The 19,132-nt window shown below is 39.0% G+C and overlaps 2 long non-coding RNA genes across 2 annotated transcripts in view; both read right to left on the bottom strand.

Moving 5' to 3' along the window:
• Positions 1-228: 228 nt before the first annotated feature.
• On the bottom strand, positions 229-2,706 carry LOC146654438 (uncharacterized). The gene is made up of 4 exons (XR_014907378.1): positions 2,612-2,706; positions 1,729-1,886; positions 1,246-1,303; positions 229-308 (listed from the first exon to the last, which is right to left on the bottom strand). It is a non-coding gene; the product is annotated as an uncharacterized LOC146654438 (long non-coding RNA).
• Positions 2,707-9,203: 6,497 nt separating this feature from the next.
• LOC146654429 (uncharacterized) overlaps positions 9,204-19,132 on the bottom strand; it is a 283,469-nt gene continuing 273,540 nt past the window's right edge. The window contains exon 3 of the long non-coding RNA XR_014907152.1: positions 9,204-9,358. This is a non-coding gene — a long non-coding RNA (uncharacterized LOC146654429). The remainder of the gene's footprint in view (positions 9,359-19,132) is intronic.

The following is a 19,132-nucleotide window of genomic DNA, read 5'->3' as shown; positions in this document are numbered from 1 at the left end:
TAATTGTAATAAAAAAAATGAACAGGTGGTTTATAGATGTAAAAGAAAGAATCTGAAAACAACACTTTTTTGGTCTAAGTGATCAAAGTAGAAAACAAAACTGATGTTCAAGAACAAACCGTAGCTGCACTAATATTACACATCTCCATTGTTGTGGTGAACAGAAATGTTGCTTTTAAAACCACATGCAGTGTGTGACCGTGACTGTTCACTGAGACCATCAACGCCGCTTCGCTGAAGCCTTCGCCTTCTTCTTCTTCTTCTTCTTCTAAATTGGAAGCAGAAGGAGCACAAGCTGCTTTGATCTACTGAAAGGAAAAAGCAGAACATCTGAGTTGAAACCAGTCAGCTGAAATCATTAAGACAGGAACAAATTCAATGCAGTGTCTCAGGTGGCTTAGCCTGTTACAACTGTTGATACAAGCTAAATACGGTTAACACACAGTGTCAGGGAGCTCCAGTGTGGGAACTAGTGGCTTTAGGTTTGTAGTCATTTAACTTTCATCCATTCATTCATTTAATTCAGGAGGAAGAAATGTCAGGTTGATGCAGGCTGGTTACATGCATTTGGTCCCATGCTGTCTTTAACTAAATGACTTGGTTCACTTTATGGCTGGGCTGTATGTGGGGTTATATCATGTTATTTGGGAAGGAGTACCTGTCCTCTGTTAGACTTAGAAAGTTTCTCCATAAGTAGAGCTTCTAACTCTTCTAGCACATCTGTGGCTGACAGCTTTTTGGTGGCTCTTTTTACCCCACACTGGTTGTGAGTGTGTAAATAGCCCCACTAGTTCTTTTGGGTTGCAGTTAACTTGGGAGGAAGAGGTAGGTCTGCCATGACTAGATGAATAACAATTATCTGGGATACATAAATTTCATAATGCATGCATATATCTCTATAAACCTGCCTGAGGGCTGCCATTTTTACATTCAGTTATTTCTTTGTTGAATCTAAATAATGAATGTGTTACAGCTAAACTGACACTGGTCAGTGTAAATGGCTCATTGGGACACAGAAATCTTTAAATTAAACCTGATATCGAGTGTCAAACAATATCAAAGCTGTAAAAGCTGTTTACAGTCAGAATTTATAAAACTATGATTGTAAATAAATTCAAACAAGTGAGCTTTTCTCTTTGTGCTGAATATCAACACTATGATTTCTTAGACTGTAAGCGTTACTTTAGCACAACCAGTTGTAGAAGCTGCCACTCCAAATGTCTTTTGATAACAAGAAAAAAATACCTTTTCAGTACACGGCCTGAAGTTCTTCTCTGACATCTTCTGCAATCGGCTTTGTCTGCTGGTTTGAAGACAATAAACCACAAAAAGATGATTTAGTCACTTTGTCTGCATCATGCAGCTCGAATGTGTCGTGTAACGATGTTGAATAGCCGTCGTTATCCCTCTGCTGTGTCAGTAGGATTGTACTGTACAGCATCTCATTGATATGTGAGGAATGCTAATGTAACACGATAACAGACTTACATCATTAAAACATAAAGGGCAGGAGATATTTAGATATTTTTATATTTATATTACATTTTATAGCTGACTGATATTACTAAATAGATAGAATTTACTAAATAGCTGGATGAACATGAAAAATATGTCTATAATAACAAATGACCATGAGAGCCAGTAGAATTAATTCAACTGGACACTCGAAAGACGTCCTTAAATGCTCTTTAAGTGGCAGAACAGATGAACAAACAGTTAATTGCTTACTTGAGATGAAATCTGCTCAGCTACTTTGAAAACAGCTTCTAACTGGTTCCTCCTTTAACAGGATGACTGCTCAGGGGTAAGGCCATCATGCAGTCCAGCAATCTTTATGGTTCTGCTTTGATTCACCAGGAACTATTAGGGAAACCTTCCAGCGCCTCCTGTGAAAGACACAGGCATAAACACACAAACATTTATTAACATGTTCCACAGTCTTCCAGTTTGATTTTCTCATCCTGTGGACAACAACGTACATGGATGCAGGTTTATTGTTAACTTTTGTAAGGTTTATTTAGTGAACATATCCAGCTGCAGCTCCACTGTGATCCTGAACTGGATAAGCACTTAAGAAAATGTGTCAATAAATGCACATACATCAGCTTACTATATTTATCCAAACAGACGGGACCAATAATGCTTCACTGAGTCAGAGACTTTAATGTCTCTCCTATGTAAGAATGTCTCGTGCTGATATACCTGCAAACTTGACAACAAAGGTTTTTCAGACTACATGTAGCTGTCCTCTATGTCAGCTCACACATTTACATTTATGTCACACTTATTTCTGCTTTCCCATTTTATAATTATTACTTACATTTTGATTAGATACCTTGAGTTTGTAAATGATCAGATTACATAATTGGAATACAATGTATCCAATTCAGGGTTGCGGGAGGATGAAGCCTATCCCAGCTGATACAGGACAAAGACAGGCTGCCAGTTTATTGCAGGGCTAACACGATATGTGTAACAGAAAATCCACTTAAATGTTTGATATTTCTTATAATAATCATAATTATGACCATTATTTAAAGGTTTCTTTATAAATACATTTTGATTTTTTATAACCTCTAAAATATAAACCTGAGCTGTTTCAGATTCTGACCTCTGACCTCACTGCAGCTCCCTCTTGGAAGTACGTCTGCTTCTTGTCTTCCCCCAGTGTTGACCGTCTGCCCTTGATATCACGTACTGTACCTGAGGAACAAAAAAGGACAAACACTTGCCTTCATTTAAGAAGTACATTCATACAGAGGTAATCTATGGAAACACACTAGTTCAACCTTTGGGAGAAAGCAGTTCCTGTGAAACATTTCTGCATATGAACATCATGTGGAGAATGAATGAAATGTGTTAAACAACAACAAACATAAATTAGTAACAAAAATACAGCTGAGTAGAGGCTTTACAAACCACCAGCAGCCATAATGCTAAATTTTAATCTTCAAATGTTTCTGAGCCGTCTTCAACTAATGACCTCATAACCCCTTGACTTATGTTACATTAAAGAGACACCAAACCATTGTGACTGTTACATATTCACCCCAGGTTAAACAAAGGCTGTCCCCAGCCAAACACAGCAAAGGTACAATCCAGACTTAACCAGCCTCCATACTAGTGATGGGATTTCCGGCTCTTTTTAGAGATCCGGCTCTTTCGGTTCGGCTCACTAAAAAGAGCCGGCTCTTTCGGCTCCGAACAGGCTCTTCAGGTTGTTTTGTTGCTTTAATTAATTTATTATTAACAATAATATGAAATTATGCACAAAAGGAATTACTAACGTAAAAAAAGTGGTTTTATTTATATATGTTTATATATAAATACATGCGGTGGCTCCTAGAGACAAAACACGTACAAACTCCAAAACACATTTCTAGCATGAACTGAACTTCCAAAGCAGAGCTACTAGATCACTTAAATGACACAATTGAAAGCATGTGTGTATTGTTTGTGTATTACACAGGCACTCATATATATTCAAATAATTTAAAAAAAAGTTCATTTACTTGTTACTACCACACACCAAATCCGGTCGTTGGTACTTGCTGGCTTGTGTAGCCACAAGATAACAAAAGCTCAACACTGCGCCCAGCATCCTGGAGCACTTCTGTTGTCTTTTGTACGTGTTTTGAGTTTTTATGTGCTTCTGAGTTTTTACGTGTTTTGGAGTTTGTACATTTTTTTTTACGTGTTTTGGAGTTTGTACATGCTTCAGAGTTCGTACGTGATTTGAAGTTTGTATGTGCTTTGTCTCTAGGCGCCACCGTAAATATACTTTTATTTATTCACTCCACATAAAATGTAATAAATAAATCATATAATACAAAAATCTATTCACATTTCAACTTTTAACTATTTAAATTTTCAGCTTTTTCCTTTTACAAATTTAAAGTGAAAACAACACAAAACAATGCAAACCACAACAAAATTTAAATATAAATTATAATATGAAAACAAAAAGAACATGCATATTCTCTGTCATATGGGCCCGCATGAATAAACTTTCAGAATCTTTTATCATCTGCAACCAAAAATAGTTGTGGATGATTACTATACAGGGGCGGAGCGTGGGGGTGGCTTACTGGGCTTAAGCCCCGGTTGTTTTGTCAGAAGCCCGGGGTCTTTTGGAGTGTAATTTTTTCATAGTTAGATGCCTGGCTGACAACTGTATAAAACAAAAAGTACACACAATATTCGAAGCACATAGTGCACACTATGGGAATTTATGACTGTGCGTGAATCCCCCCTGATATTGGTATGATCCGAGCTCAGGCACTAAGCAACTGAGCGAGGGGGCGGGGCAGCTGCTGCCTGTGAGTGCGCTGTTGGAGAAACGGAGCCAGCCATACTAAGGAGAGCTAAAGTTTGACCAGGTACCAAAGCAAATCATTCGTAGCGTATAAATAATGTAAATATGACGGTGCATCACGAAAGATTGATATCAAACTGATCACTTGACCAATATTACGTTACTTGCTCTTCAAGTGAATCAACAAATGGCGAAATGAAAAGCCAAACAAATGCTATTTTTTTTTAGAGAGTCTTAGCTTACGTGTGTTTATTTCATATTTTCAGTTCGTACCCTCCCCGACTAAATCGGTTTCAGTTATGTAGCCTACTGAAATATAAGAATGTACATTAGAGGCTTCTTTCAAAGAAAAAACTCAGGTAAATGTTATTTTATATATTATGCTTTGTATGTTGTTCAGTATATTTCTATGCAAAACAAGAGGAATTTCAGTACACAGCAGGATATTCACATTTGTAACCAGATATTTACATACACTTTAGGGAGAAAACATAAAACATTTTTACTGTACAACATCAATTTAGAGTAAACTTTTGTTTTAGATAAATATTGAAATATCTTTTGAATTAGTTAAATGTCAGAATAAAGAGAGAGGGATCTGTCTATTTTTATCACTTTCATCAAATTTAGGAGTACATGTACACTAAGTTTATTGTTAATTAATAAGAAAACTCCAGACGATTCCATTCTGAGCTGAAGAAGCTTCTGATAGGTTAGTAGAGTCCATGTGAGTAAATTGGTAGCACAGCTGTGGATGCATATAAGGCAAAACACAGAGCCTGTTTCTGTGACATGGGAACATCAAGAGATGTCAACCAAAAGACCAGGAAAAGAACTATGGAGCTCCATAAGTGTGGCTCAGTTTGAATACAATTTGGTGCCATTTGCAATTAAGAAATACAGATAGTTTCTCTCTTTACTCTTAAAGTTAACAAATATGTTTTTTATATTTATTAATCTAAAAAAAAAATTTAGTCTGATTTGATGTTACAATTAAAAAAGTGTTTGTGTTTTGATCTGAAGAGTATGTAAATATCTGGTTTCAACTGTATATTTGATGATTGTCAGCACAAAGAGGGAGAGAGAGGGAGAGAGAGGAGCAGAGAGGGAGATGGAGAATGAGGACAGAACAGAGGTGGAACAAGAGCAGGTGAGACACACATGTTAGTCAAATGGTTGTTTACCAAAAGTATCATGGTATCATAGGTACTTATGTATCTCGTACCTAGTGTTTCTTTTTAGGTTTGCTATTTTTCAAATACTACATTTATTAAGTTTTGCAGGCTTGTTTGCACAACAAGGCTAAATAATTATATAAACTTTTCTCAATCTAAATATTGTACTTTGGTAGAATTAAAAAAAACAAGTGTAGTGCAGGTCTATGATGATTTTTAGTGCTACTATCATCTAGTTCTGATTGTGGTTCTGTCTTGGTTAAATCCCAAGTAGTCCTGATATTGAACTGTTGTAGTCCTGTTTTAATTCAGGATCAGTTCTGGGTCTGGTTGAATTGGGGTTTAGTCCTCGTGTCTTGATACAGCCCCGACTTTGTTCTGCCTTGCTGCTTAATTAAAAAACTAGTTTAAGGTGTCCTGCACATGTGATATATATTTTTCCCTATATGAAGTCATTCTTTTTTGAACAAAACTCAAAACAGAGCCAATTAATCTTTCAGTCGTTGTTTTATTTTTTTCTTCAAAAACTGTAAGAGTCGGCATAATATGTGAAAACAGTACCAGGAAGAATTGTACAAACCTTAAACACTCATGCTACAACAGTAACCAGCACGAAACACATAAAAAATGCAATTTCAGGAACTATGGCAAAGCTGCATCAATCCCACGCTCAGGAAAAGCAGGTCCACACACACCTAATGGAGCCATGACGAAGAGGCCAAACAGAGAATGGCACCAGAGTCCACAAACAGCGCTGGAGCAGCTCCAGTCGTTGCCATGGAAACCCACCACCGCAATCCTTCGATCTTCTCGACGTCCGCGTCCAGGCCAGCCTGGTCTGTTTCCGCGAAGTATGGCAGACATCAAATTTGATGCAGAACACCTGATTGTTCTGTAAATTGTTTGAAATGTTTATTTAAAAAAACACCTTGGCTACATTTTTAGGTAAACAGCTGCAAAAAACTTTGTTGTTTGCATAAGTCAGTGACTTTTTTGAAGAAGTAACTATATAATTATTTTCCCAACATTGGTCATTATATACTGTATTTTGCAGACAGAGAGTTACAGGACTCTCTCCCAGACCACAGACTCATACTCATAATACAAGTCAGAGCTTTACATGGAAAAAAAAAGAAAAAAAGTTTTGTTTTCTAAAATTGGAGTTGAAGTTATTTTTACTTCCAATAGTGTTACAACAACTACAAAGGTCACGAACAAGATTTTTTTTTAAACTTTTCATTGTAAGTGGGCTAAATCAGTTAATTAAAAGTAGTCTAACATAAATGTAAATAGAGCAGGGCGATATGGCCAAAAATATTTATCACGATATATATTTGAAAATTTGCGATAACGATATAACTGACGATATAATTGATGCGAGACAAAATACAACTCCACAACATTACTAGCGCAAAAAGAAAACCTTCCATTTATTTTCACTTAAATAAGAAGCTGGTTTTTATGTACATTAAAGCTTTATAAAAATGTAACAGTGCAAATACAAATTCCTTGCTGAAAGTTTAACCAAAAGGCATTTCCAGTAGAAATGGGCTGACATATCCTGAGCATAACCATATATAATATCCACTGAAGTTAAAAAGAGGTGCTTTGCAAAATTAAACTGCAGTATGCAATACGTATTTTTCGGACCATAAGGTGCACGGGATTATAACGCACATCAAGCGAAACAAAGCAGTCAGATAAATCAAACTTTATTAAACTCATTCTTCTTGCTTCCTCCACTTCTGTACCATTGATTCATTAATGTTGAATTCTCTGGCAGCTGCTCTATTCCCATGTTGTTGCAGTATATTCATGACTAACCTCGTATTGTGGATGGATTATCTCAGTTGTTCTCCTGACTGAAGTTTGGTCTGTTTACAGCACCCTGCCATGCGATTGCATTTGTCTCTAACCATGAGGAACCTTAACGTTAACTTTTATAAGTGGAAAAGTGTTAGTGTTCGTCCTCCAGCTTCCCTGTTTATGTTATGCTAACATAGCTGTGTCGCTAGCGATTACGTAGCACATCATTATATACCAGCTAGCCCAACTTCAGTAACCCTACAAACGTCACTGCTGTTTAGTTTCCTGTCTTCATTTATGTTGGAAGTGATAGCAGAGCTGTACGTTTGATTTTTTTCAGAAATCTCTCAGTCAGAACATGCAATATCATGCTTAGGTAACTAGCGAGCTAACTTCCGCTAGCTTCCCGCTAACTTCTAACTCTGTTAAATGTAATAAATTTTGTTTTAATGGATGCCTGGAAGTTAAACTTCATAGTTACACCTGGTAAAGCAGCAATGCTGATCGTTTTATTAAAGTTGCAGTGTTCGTTTGAACTGAAGAATACGGAGTTTAGGACCCAGATTACTCCCAGATTTAAGAGCATCTTAGTCCGACAAATACGACAATAACGACGGCCGCTTGCATGTTCTGCAAAAAAATGTGCTTTGTTGTGTATCTGACGGACAAACACCAAACCAGTTCCACATCACTGAAGTTGCACCATTTTTACAAACCAATTCTGGTTCATCTGTTTCACTCAACAATCGGCCATGTGCGTATGAAAACAAAGGCACTGCGCATGCGCGTTTTACTCATATTCTATCGCGATATTTCATTTTCCTATTGTTGCCTAACATTATACCGGTATTACCGTGAACGGTATAATATGGCCCAGCCCTAAATGTAAATGCTGTAATTTTTATTATTTTAATAAACCATGTAGCTTGGATGGATTTGATGCTGGCTGGACCACAGTGCACATGTCTGCTGTTGCTCAGAGTGGTCCAAGGGACCGCTCAGGGAGTTTGTGTGTACGCTTAAAAACATTAAAAATTAGAGGGAACATTGCCCTGTAGTATGGAGTGCCAGGACTGCCATAATGCATTAATTAAATACACCATTAAATAATTAATTAAATGTGGCAATAATTAATTAAAATTGGAATTAATTAATTAAATAAATAGTTATGACACATGTAATTAATTAATTATTGACACATTTAATTAATGTGGAAGCTAACAGAACTGAACTTTGAAAAACCCTGTTTGTGTCACCAAATACTGTTTTAATAATTTTTTAGCCGAGAATGTAGTGGTTTAATCTTCATGTGTCTGGTCGGTTTGTCAAGATACAGCCTCTTTGCAAAAGTGTTTCGATGATTTCGGAGATGTCTGCCCAGTCTCACGGCAAAGCGTGGGATAGACCCGCTCGCCTCGCAAGCAATCCCACCGACAAAGCGCAGGCCCCGGTACACAGCTGTAGTAACCCCCGCTGACTTCTTTTACTGAGGTTATATTTATCGGTGTTTTATTTCCTGATGTTCTTATGTGTCCTACGTGTTTCAGTCGCCAATTCTGAATTATAACTAACATTAAAAACATGTTTAAGGAGGAGAGAGAGCAAATAAATCTGTTTAACATCTGATCTTTGCGTTTTTGTTCAGTAATCAGCGTGACCTGTGTATAAACGCATAAAAGAGATAACGTTGGTGTTTCTGTCATGTAGTAACTGCTGGCTTTAACTGTACAAAGGTTGTTCGACACTATGAAACACATACAGACTTCATGATGTTCGGCTAATATTTTTATTGCGAATATTAATCATGAGGGTAAACGGCCCTGTACACCACGGAGTGAGGTCAGCATATCCACGATATCCTCAGCTCCATGAGTTAACACAAAGTTTCCCAGCTGACTATCTAACTTCCAACTATTCCAGAGACGTGAAAATATACAGCATAAAGAAAAGTGTAAGAGACTCGGCAGCAGATTAGAATAACAGTTATACATTTAATAAATCACCAAATGAATCCAAGAAACGAGCAAACCTGTTCCGACAATTTGAGTTTGTATTCCCTCAGCTGCAGACTCGCTGCTGTTTAAATGTTTGAAAAGGAAGATTAGATATAAAAAACGTCAAACATAGACTCAGTCTGCCTTCACATTTGATATGAGGCCAGCACGTATAGTGGCTGTGTCCTGTTTTAAGATCATACATGTAAAATTGTTGTCTGACCTCCGTCGATCCAGCTGCTCAGTCCGTGGTTACCATGGTTACTGCATAAGCAGCTATAATGTTAACAGCTGGCACTGAGGAAACCTACACCAGCATGGGTGTTTATGTTTTTCATTGCAAAAGAACTGTCTGAATGGTTAACTGAAGTTAACTTGGATAAATTATAGTTAAGGAGTATCACAGATACGACTGTTCACCTGAAATCAGCAGGCTATTACTGAAATACATGTGCTATATCATAAACTATGATATAAATAGGGAGGTCCTATTAACATGTTTAGTTTTAAAGGACACCTTCCTGCCTTTAGTCTCCTTTATGAGCAGTATTAGTTTTCTTCTAACATCCAGAAGTCTGCACCATGTGTTTCATAGTTTGTAACAAGCCTTTGACAGGTAAACATAACATGACCGAAAAAGCAAAAAACAAAACAAAACATGGAGAGTGGAATATGTAAACAAACCGGTTAACGTAACCCCCTGGGTGCACTCTGCATGCTAATTGTTAGCAGAGCTAGTGAAATCTCTGAAAACATCTGAGCACTTTTGCAAACATGTTCTATGTTGACAACCTGACCAGACATACGTCACGACATTCGCGGCTAAAACACTGTTAAAAGTGTAGCTGGTGACAGAAAAACGGGGTATTTTAAAACTACACCACCACCATTGCTGCCTGTGATTTGATCTGCATTCTGGGATACCTGGCTGCCCCAAGTTTACACAAGCAATCGATTATCTAGGATCGACCTGTTTTGACTTACTTTGCATGGCAACCAATCAAATGTTAGAGAAGCTGCATGGGCAGCGTTAACCCCGCCCCCTGAGTTTGATGGGTGAGGCTGACAGATAAAATTATTTCATGATGAGAGCCAGGCGCCATGACTGCCAAAATGAAATAAATAAATATATCATTAAATAATTAATTAAATGTGTCAATAATTAATTAAAATGTGAAATACATAAATAATTAATTAAATGTGTCAATAATTAATTAATTAAATGTGTCAATAATTAATTAATTAAATGTGTCAATAATTAATTAAAAAATGTGAAATACATAAATAATTAATTAAATGTGTCAATAATTAATTAAAATGTGAAATACATAAATAATTAAATGTGTCAATAATTAATTAATTACATGTGTCATAACTATTTATTTAATTAATTAATTCCAATTTTAATTAATTATTGCCACATTTAATTAATTATTTGATGGTGTATTTAATTAATTCATTATGGCAGTCCTGGAACTCCATACTGTAGCATTTTGTGCTGAGTTATGTAAATAGAATTAGTGTAATTTAAAATTATCCTAAAACTATCCTCATCTACCATTGGTTTTAGAGGGTGGGGGTGACATCATACATGATGTAATCTGCAGTCTTTGGTGATATGTAAACACAGACAATTGATATCCAGCGTGATTTAATGAGGGAGCTGCCAAGTTAAGACTTCCTGTTGTTGTGAGACTTAAAATATGAAAGCACTGTTGTGTGCGTTCAAACAGGTTTGGATTTAGAAAGGATAAAACTGATTCTTTTTCTTTTTTTTTTTTTACAACTGTTTATCACTGTTAACAGCATATCTTTACTTCTTTAACTGCATCTGATAATTTCTGTAACTTAATATTTGTTAAATATGTCTTTACAGAATGCTTCAATCAAACTAACACATTTTATTATAGGTGGTTTTGACACAGTCAAAATGCCTGTAGTAGTTGGTGTGGTTATGCTGATAATTTATTTATTAGCTGTTTTGGCAAGTTTAGTCAATATCATCTTCATTGTTTCTGACAAGCAGTTACATAAACCAATGTATCTTCTGATTTGCAATCTTGCTGTTGTTGACATCTTCTATACCTCTACTGCCACTCCAACAATGATCGGGGTTCTACTTGCTGGTGTTAATACCATATCATATGTGGAGTGTTTAATTCAAATGTATGTTTACCAGGTGGGAGCAACAATGGAGAGGTTTTCTTTAACAATTATGGCATTTGATCGGTTAATTGCTATAATCTATCCTCTTCAGTATCATAGTTATTTAACAATTACACGTACACTAGTATTTACATGTATTCTGTGGATTGTTGCCTGTAGTTTTGTGCTTTTTACACTTGTAACAGCTACACCGCTCCCTCACTGCTATTCGAGGCTTAGGTACACTTTCTGTGACTATGGTGCAGTTATGCGAACCACTTGTGTTGACCCAGAGAAATATTTCAACCAAGTTGCCATTATATCATTTTTTCTGTCATTTTTCACATTCACTTTCATTTGTCTTTCATATTGTGGGATCTTATTTTTTGTGAAAATATTATCAAATAATGACAAAAAGAAAATGGGAAGCACTCTTGTGAGTCACCTGATTTGTGTATCATGTTTATACTGTCCCCAGTTTATCATTGTTATCTTGACCAGGTTTGGTGTGGTGTTAACTCTCGAAGAACGCCAGGGTTTATTGATTGGCACCATCCTCGCTCCATCTCTTGTAAATCCTTTTGTTTATTGTCTCAGGACAAAGGAAATTAAAAGTAAGATTATTAAGATATTCAGGAAGGTTAACACAGCTGGTTAGAGCCTTGTGAACTGTGAATACACTTACTTACTGGGCACAAATACCTTACAGTATGAAGTGCCTTGAGGCAACTGTTGTTGTGATTTGGCGCTATATAAATAAAAATTGAACTATTAAAATATTCATATATGGACTTTCGAAATCTTGTTTGGTGATTTGTGAACTTTTAAACGCTATTTAGGTGAGAAGTCACATTTAATGCAAAAATGTTGAAGATAATTTTCTTACTCAAATTCTGAAACACAAAATGTTCCAATTCGCCCTGGGACTTTTCTGAGTTTTGATTAACATCCAGCGACCACAAGTTTACAACTCAAGTACCGAACTAACACCTTCTCTAACTGATTCTTTGACAGTTTTTTAGTCATTATTTATTGTTTTTTGTGAGCAACACTGTGTGACAATAACAATTAAGTAATTCTATTATTTTGAAACAAAATACCAAAATTAATGTTTTAATGTTGTCTGAGCAGACTTTTATAACCCTAAGAATATTTATTTCCTTTGTGAAAACAGTTAAGCTTGTCATTAAAAAATTAAGTATCTGTTAAGAAGTCAAGGGTCACATCAAGACAGTTAGAGGATCTTTTTGTTGTTCAACTACTAAAATAGCAAACGTCAGATGGGATAGGAACGGACCGTAAAAAGAAAGATGTCTAAATTTTTCAATTATCTTCATGGATTTTTTTTCTATAAACTAAAAATATTTTCATCTTATATATGAGGAGATTTTTGGGCTACAACCCACATACTGAAGTGTGCTGCTAACTCACAAATGGATATATTATATGAAATATTAGTGCTCACTATATTTGTCAGTTAACACTTTGAAACATTCTCATTAAGCTGCAATCTGAATGTATGCTGTGACACGAAATGTTTTGCAAGGCAAATACTTTCCATGACATTATCATTATAATTATTACTAACACAAGAAGAGTGATAAATGCATCTCCCCTGACCTGATATTTCTTTTTCAAAGATATTTTACAATTTGAAGCATATTTTTTGTTTGTTTTATGCATGTCATACTGTAGGACATTGATTAAAAAAAGATGATAATAGAAAAACTTTAAGAAATCTTTGGTTTTTGATTTTTTTCATTTACTTCCAGCCATATGCATTTAGTTTTTCCTTTCTTTTTTTTCTCTTTTTTTTTGGGAGGGCTGCATAAGACTACATCTATAGTGGGTAAAATTGCAAATTGAATTTAAAATATATGATGGCAAACTCCAAATGACAAAATAGGACTAAAATCACTCAAACTAATTTCATATACTGGTTTTAAAACCTTCTTAAAGATATTTGGTCCGGTTGTATGAAAACTGTATCCTCTGGACCAGGTGTGTCAAACTTAAATACACAGTGGGCCAAAATTCAAAACTGGAACAAAGTCGCGGGCTAACATTAATATTTATTGAAGATCTAGATATAAGAATGAATCTTTTCTTATTGACTCAAACAAGTTTTGCTGAAAAACTGAATATGGAATAAGCAAAGCTTAATACTAAACAATATATATATTAGCTGTATAATACCAGTAGGCCAGCTCTAATAGTAATTTGGTATTGGCTTCGTAATTAGGCTGCGGGCCAAATTTGGCCCGCAGCCTAATTACATTTGGCCCGCGGGCCAGAGTTTGACACCTATGCTCTGGACTGATGCCCAAAAACATCACACTAGAGGACATTGTTTGTCCTATATACCTAGGACTTTGACTTGCTCTTGTGTGCACTAATAATCATGAGTTAATAATCAAGCATGCATGTGTGCATTTCTAGTAAAAAGGAATTCTCAGTTTCGTTTTTAGTTTTTGCAACTGCACTTCAGGAAACGCTCATCGTTGTAGTCTGACTGACCGACCTTCTGTTCTTTTTTTTTTTTTTTTTTTTTTTTTTTTTTTGCCTGTCCCGTTTGGCTCTTTTGCCATCAGAATTGTTGTCTAAAGGCAAAGAAAGATGCCCAACGGATTTACTTTACCAAATTGACCATCCCAGCCTTGCCGTAATGGTCCATTTGATTCACCTTTTATTGTTTATTTTATTTTCACTTACTGAATACGGGACAGACTTGACTGGGGGAAAGAAGGGGAGAAAGAAAGAGGGAAAGAGAAACAGCTGAGAAGAGGGACGGGGGAGAAGGGCAAAAGACAAAAACCAACAGAACGGGCAGAAAAAAAAAAGAAAAAAAAATGCATATATCAATCACCTGGATCACCTGCTGAGAAAGAAAAAAGAAAACAAGCAGAAGAGAACAAGAGTAATAGAATAAACAACATCGCAATGATATATGGGAATATGACAGTAAATACTAAATATTAAACATTATTGTGCAGCACATAAGATCAACAGAACACAGTGTGCTTAGAGGTAGGAGCCAAAAAGGGTGTAGTTTGTGGGTGTGATCACCCGTGTGTACACCTGTGAGCATGGACGCGCTTGTTTTTTTTAAAAGGTTCCTTCATGTAATGATCTGCTAGAGGGTGTGGGGGGGCATGAAGCAGGTATGGAGGAGATCAAAACTCCAGACATCCAGAGGCCCCCAGAACACAAGAGACCAAGGAAGACCAACAGAGGGTCAGCCGCGCCACTGTCCCAGAAAGAGCTGAGGAGAGTCCCAGATGAGGGCTCACTCAGCAGCCGCGGAGCAGAAGCCAGGGGGAGTTGCAGTGACGCGCCCGTGAGCTCCGCCGGCAGCCAGCCGTGCCTGAGTGACCGAGCCCCAGGCCGAGAGGCCGGGGGCACCCCACCTCCGAAGTGGCCCGAGCGAGCCCCAGGCTCCAGGCCCCGATAAGCGGCCGCCAAGGAGTGAGCCGGTGTGTACCTGGACGCCCATCCCCGGACTCAAAGAACCACCAACGCACCGATGTCTGAGGGAGTCCGCCACTGGCAGGGGAAGTGGTGGTGGGGGGAGATAGGCCTCCAAACCTTGGAGTAGGGCTGCTCAATTAATCGAATTTTAATCACGATTACGATCTGGGCTGTCAACGATCATTAAAAATGACTGAGCCGATTATTAGCCCCTCCCTCGTCCTTTACTCTGCTCCGTGTGGCAAATCGAGCGCACCTCTCTGCATTTCGAACACGTGTCACAACAATTAAGAGCAGCGGTCCCCAACCTTTTTTGCCCCACGGACCGGTTTATGCCCGACAATATTTTCTTGGACCGGCCTTTAAGGTGTTGCGGATAAATACAACAAAATAAAATTAGTACCGGTACCGAAAAAAAGAAAATTTATTCATAACACACATGAAAAGACCAAGGAAAACTGAGTAAACAATAAAAACGATAACAAAATAACGCTGAAAACCGATAAAAACCCTGAAAACTATACATTTCACACCTGAGCCTCAACTCTCACAGCCCGGTACCAAACGACTAACGGACCGGTACCGGTCCGAGGCCCGGTGGTTGGGGACCGCTGATTAAGAGGACCCGAGGGAAGCTCGGAAAGCTAAGCAGAAGTCATTTGGAGAGGAGAGTGACTGCCATTGGTTGAAAAGAGAGGTAAAAAAAACTTCAGTGGTGTGGAAACATTATAGGTTCGCAGAGTCAGACGTGGATCAAGTAGACATAGTGTGTAAACTTTGCTACAGTGTCGTAGCTGCACCACAGAGCAACACTGCAAAGTTCACTAAACAGATGTTTACATTTTTCATTTATTTTTTATATTGCAAACATTTGCACTCTTATCAGTATTTGCACACTATTTTATGACAATCTTTAAAGTCATTATTCAATACATTGTTATTGTTAAATAAATATCGTCAAATAATCGAGATCTCAATTTCAGTGAAAATAATCTTGATTATCATTTTTGCCATAATCGAGCAGCCCTACCTTGGAGGGCCTGAGATGTCCCCAGAGAGGTGGCATCTGACACCCAACCTGACATATAGACACAGACATACAGGCACACACATACACAAACATCCATTCCTACCGTCATTCTCTCATATGCACTTACTCCACACTCAACCAACGTGGAGACAGACATAAAGAGACGCTGTACACACGATCACACTCCCCAAGCGTACTCTACGAACCAGGTCTAGGTACCCTTGCCCCTGGAGGGGGGAACTGCACCCAGACCCAGGTGGTGTTACCCTTTTCCCTGCGGTGGGGGGAGGCAGACCGCCCCGACTCCGCAGCAGCAGGGAGGACCCACACTCCAGACCGGCCAACTCCTCCTCCTAGCCCCCCCGCTCCAGCAGGCCGCAGAGAATGGGGGTGAGAGAAGATTCCAAACCTCCCTCCACCCGCTCATTGTAGTGTTGATGCATGTGTGTTCTAAGGTGCATTTAAAACCCAGGAGGGCATGGAGCTACCTGCCAGAGAGCAGCAGGTAAGCGCATGGTCCCTCCTGCTAGCCCTCAATGTCTACGTGTATTTAAAATTGAGAGGTGGGAACGACGCCAGGGGTGAGGTGTACACCCTGATGGTAATTTGGATTCCGTGTATCGTGCCCACCCCCAAGATCCTACATGTATGTGTAATGAGAGTGTGAGTAATGTGAATGTCTAAGTTGTGGGATAAAATTGAGGCAGAGGCAGCCAGAAGGGGACAGAGGGGGGGGGGGGGTAGCCTCCTCTGCACCCTGGTGACATACCCCTACTCCAAGGTCCTGCATGTGTGGGTGGTTGTGGTGGAGCGGGAAGGGGGAGGCAGCTGGAGATGGGGAGGGAAGGAAGGGAGGGGCAAGTGACCCCTCCCTGGGGCCAGCTCCCCCGCTGACCCCAGTAGGCACCCCCATACTCCGCGACCCGCCAGGGAAAGGGGGCCCAGGCCCATCCAGACCGGGGCCCAGTGCAGCAGTGCCTCCCGGCCCCACAGAGCCCGGGACAGTCCACCCAACCCCACCACAGAGAAAACTGCACCCACCCCACCATCCACTCATCTTCCAGACTACATAAGACAATAAACACACAGGCTGAGATCTTCCTCCACCTCTCCTGTATCTCCCCCTCCTGCAGAGAGAGTTCCTGAAGAGAGGAAAGTTCCTTCAAGATGTGACAATCTCCCCCACCAGTTGAAGAGCCCCCCAGGTGGCTCGATGCACCGGTGGCACCCTGCTCCAGGGCTGGGCCCCCATGCACCCACCCGCCCACAACCCCGGCAACACACCAATCAGGACCCAAGCCCCCGAGGCCCGGCCCGGGCCCCAGCCCAGAGACGGAGCGCCCCCAGAACCTCACGCCCATCCCGGACCCACCCAGGGGCAGACAGGCTACCAGGTCAGTAACCCACGTCCATCAGCACAGACCCTCCCCTAGCCCCGCTGCACGCAGCCACGAGGAAACAGTCACCTGAGAGCCAACAGAGCCCCTAACCGGACATGACCTCTACCCCGGGTTGAGCCCCCCAAGGAAGATGCCTCCGGGGAACCCCCCGACGCCCTAAGCCTGTCCCTACCCCCACACCAATCACAACAGTGAAGGCGGGACCAAACTATGACCCCCCACCCCCACTAGGTGATGGAGCTGATCAAAGGAGCCCAGAGCAATTGATCTGATGTGGTGGCAGAGGCTGTATCAAGACTAATGTAATCTAATAGATAATTTCTATATTGGTTAGAATTAAGATTGTTTTTATTTTTCCAGTTCATGAGGACTGTTTTCTTGGCTATGCATAGGGCAGTGAAAACCATATGGGCGATATTCTTTTCTGAAGTGACATTATCTAAGCTGCCCAACAAACACACTAAGGGGGAAGTTGGAATGTTACATTTCAGACACTTCGATAAGTCTTCACATATCTCACGCCAAAACTTCTGAACTGGTGGACAGAACCAAAGAGCGTGGATATAATTGTCCGGTGAATTGGTTTGGCAGTGTGAGCAGTTGTTGGTAGACGTAAAGCCCATCTTGAACATCTGATGACCTGTATAGTGCACTCTATGTAATATTTTGTATTGAATTAATTGAAGACTGGGATTTCTAATTAGATGAAAGGTTTTTAAGCAAATCTGAGACCAGAAGTTTAGGTCTAAGTTAACTGATAAATCCGCTTCCCATTTTGCAATAGGAAGTTATATTGATTCATCTGTTTTAGAAAGCATTCTGTATACTTTGGATAGTAATTTGGGGGTTTTAAGAGTAAGAAATTGAACCACACTTGGTGGTGTTTGTAGTTCAACTTGACCCGGTTTAAATTTCTTTTTTACTGTGGATTTAATTTGTTGATATTCTAAAAATCTTTTCTTGTTGATCCCATATTGTGTAACTAGTCCGTCAAATGAAATAAATTCTGTTCCTTCTAGTATATGTTCTAAATATTTGATTCCTTTACCACTCCAATCTGAAAAGTTTATCATATTATTGTTTTGTAATATGTCAGGGTTGTTCCAGATAGGTGTACGTTTGCATGGGATTAATGAAGACGCCGTCAATTTTAGAAACTCCCACCATGCTGTCAGAGAAGAGCTGATGTTGATGCTTTTAAAGCATTCATGTCGTTGGATGTTTGAGCTGATAAATGGTAGGTCTGAGATCTCTAGATTATTGCAAAGTGCTTGTTCTACATCTAGCCAAGGTTCATCTAAGAGGGTATGTTTTAGCCATCCTGAGATAAACTGAAGCCTGTTGGCTAAGAAGTAGTGCTGAAAGTTAGGCAGTTCTAGTCCTCCTTTATCCTTGGTCTTTTGTAGTGTTTTTAAGTTTATACGTGGGGGTTTATTTTTCCAAAGGAATTTGGACATACATGAATCTAGAGATCTGAACCAATCTTGTGGCGGTTTAGTTGGGATCATTGAGAATAAATAATTTATTTTTGGTAAGACCATCATTTTTATAGCGGCAACCATTCCCATGAGTGATATGGGTAGACATTTCCATCTAGCCAGATCATCTTCTACCTTCTTTAAAATTGGGATATGGTTTAATTTAGTTAGATCTGCAAGCTTGGGAGAAACATTAATACCTAAATATTTTATATTTCCCGATTGCAGTGGTGTAGAAGAGGAATTATGGAGGGAGCAATTAATCGGTAGGACTTTAGATTTTGACCAGTTAATTGAGTAATCTGATATTCTTGCAAAAGA

This window comes from Rhamphochromis longiceps, linkage group LG14 (assembly GCF_057381845.1).
Source record: "Rhamphochromis longiceps isolate RC_006_pf linkage group LG14, R_longiceps_female_GT1.1, whole genome shotgun sequence".
Classification (NCBI taxonomy): domain Eukaryota; kingdom Metazoa; phylum Chordata; class Actinopteri; order Cichliformes; family Cichlidae; genus Rhamphochromis; species Rhamphochromis longiceps.
The sequence above is the reverse complement of the archived record's forward strand: the minus strand, read 5'-3'. Positions and strand labels throughout refer to the sequence as shown.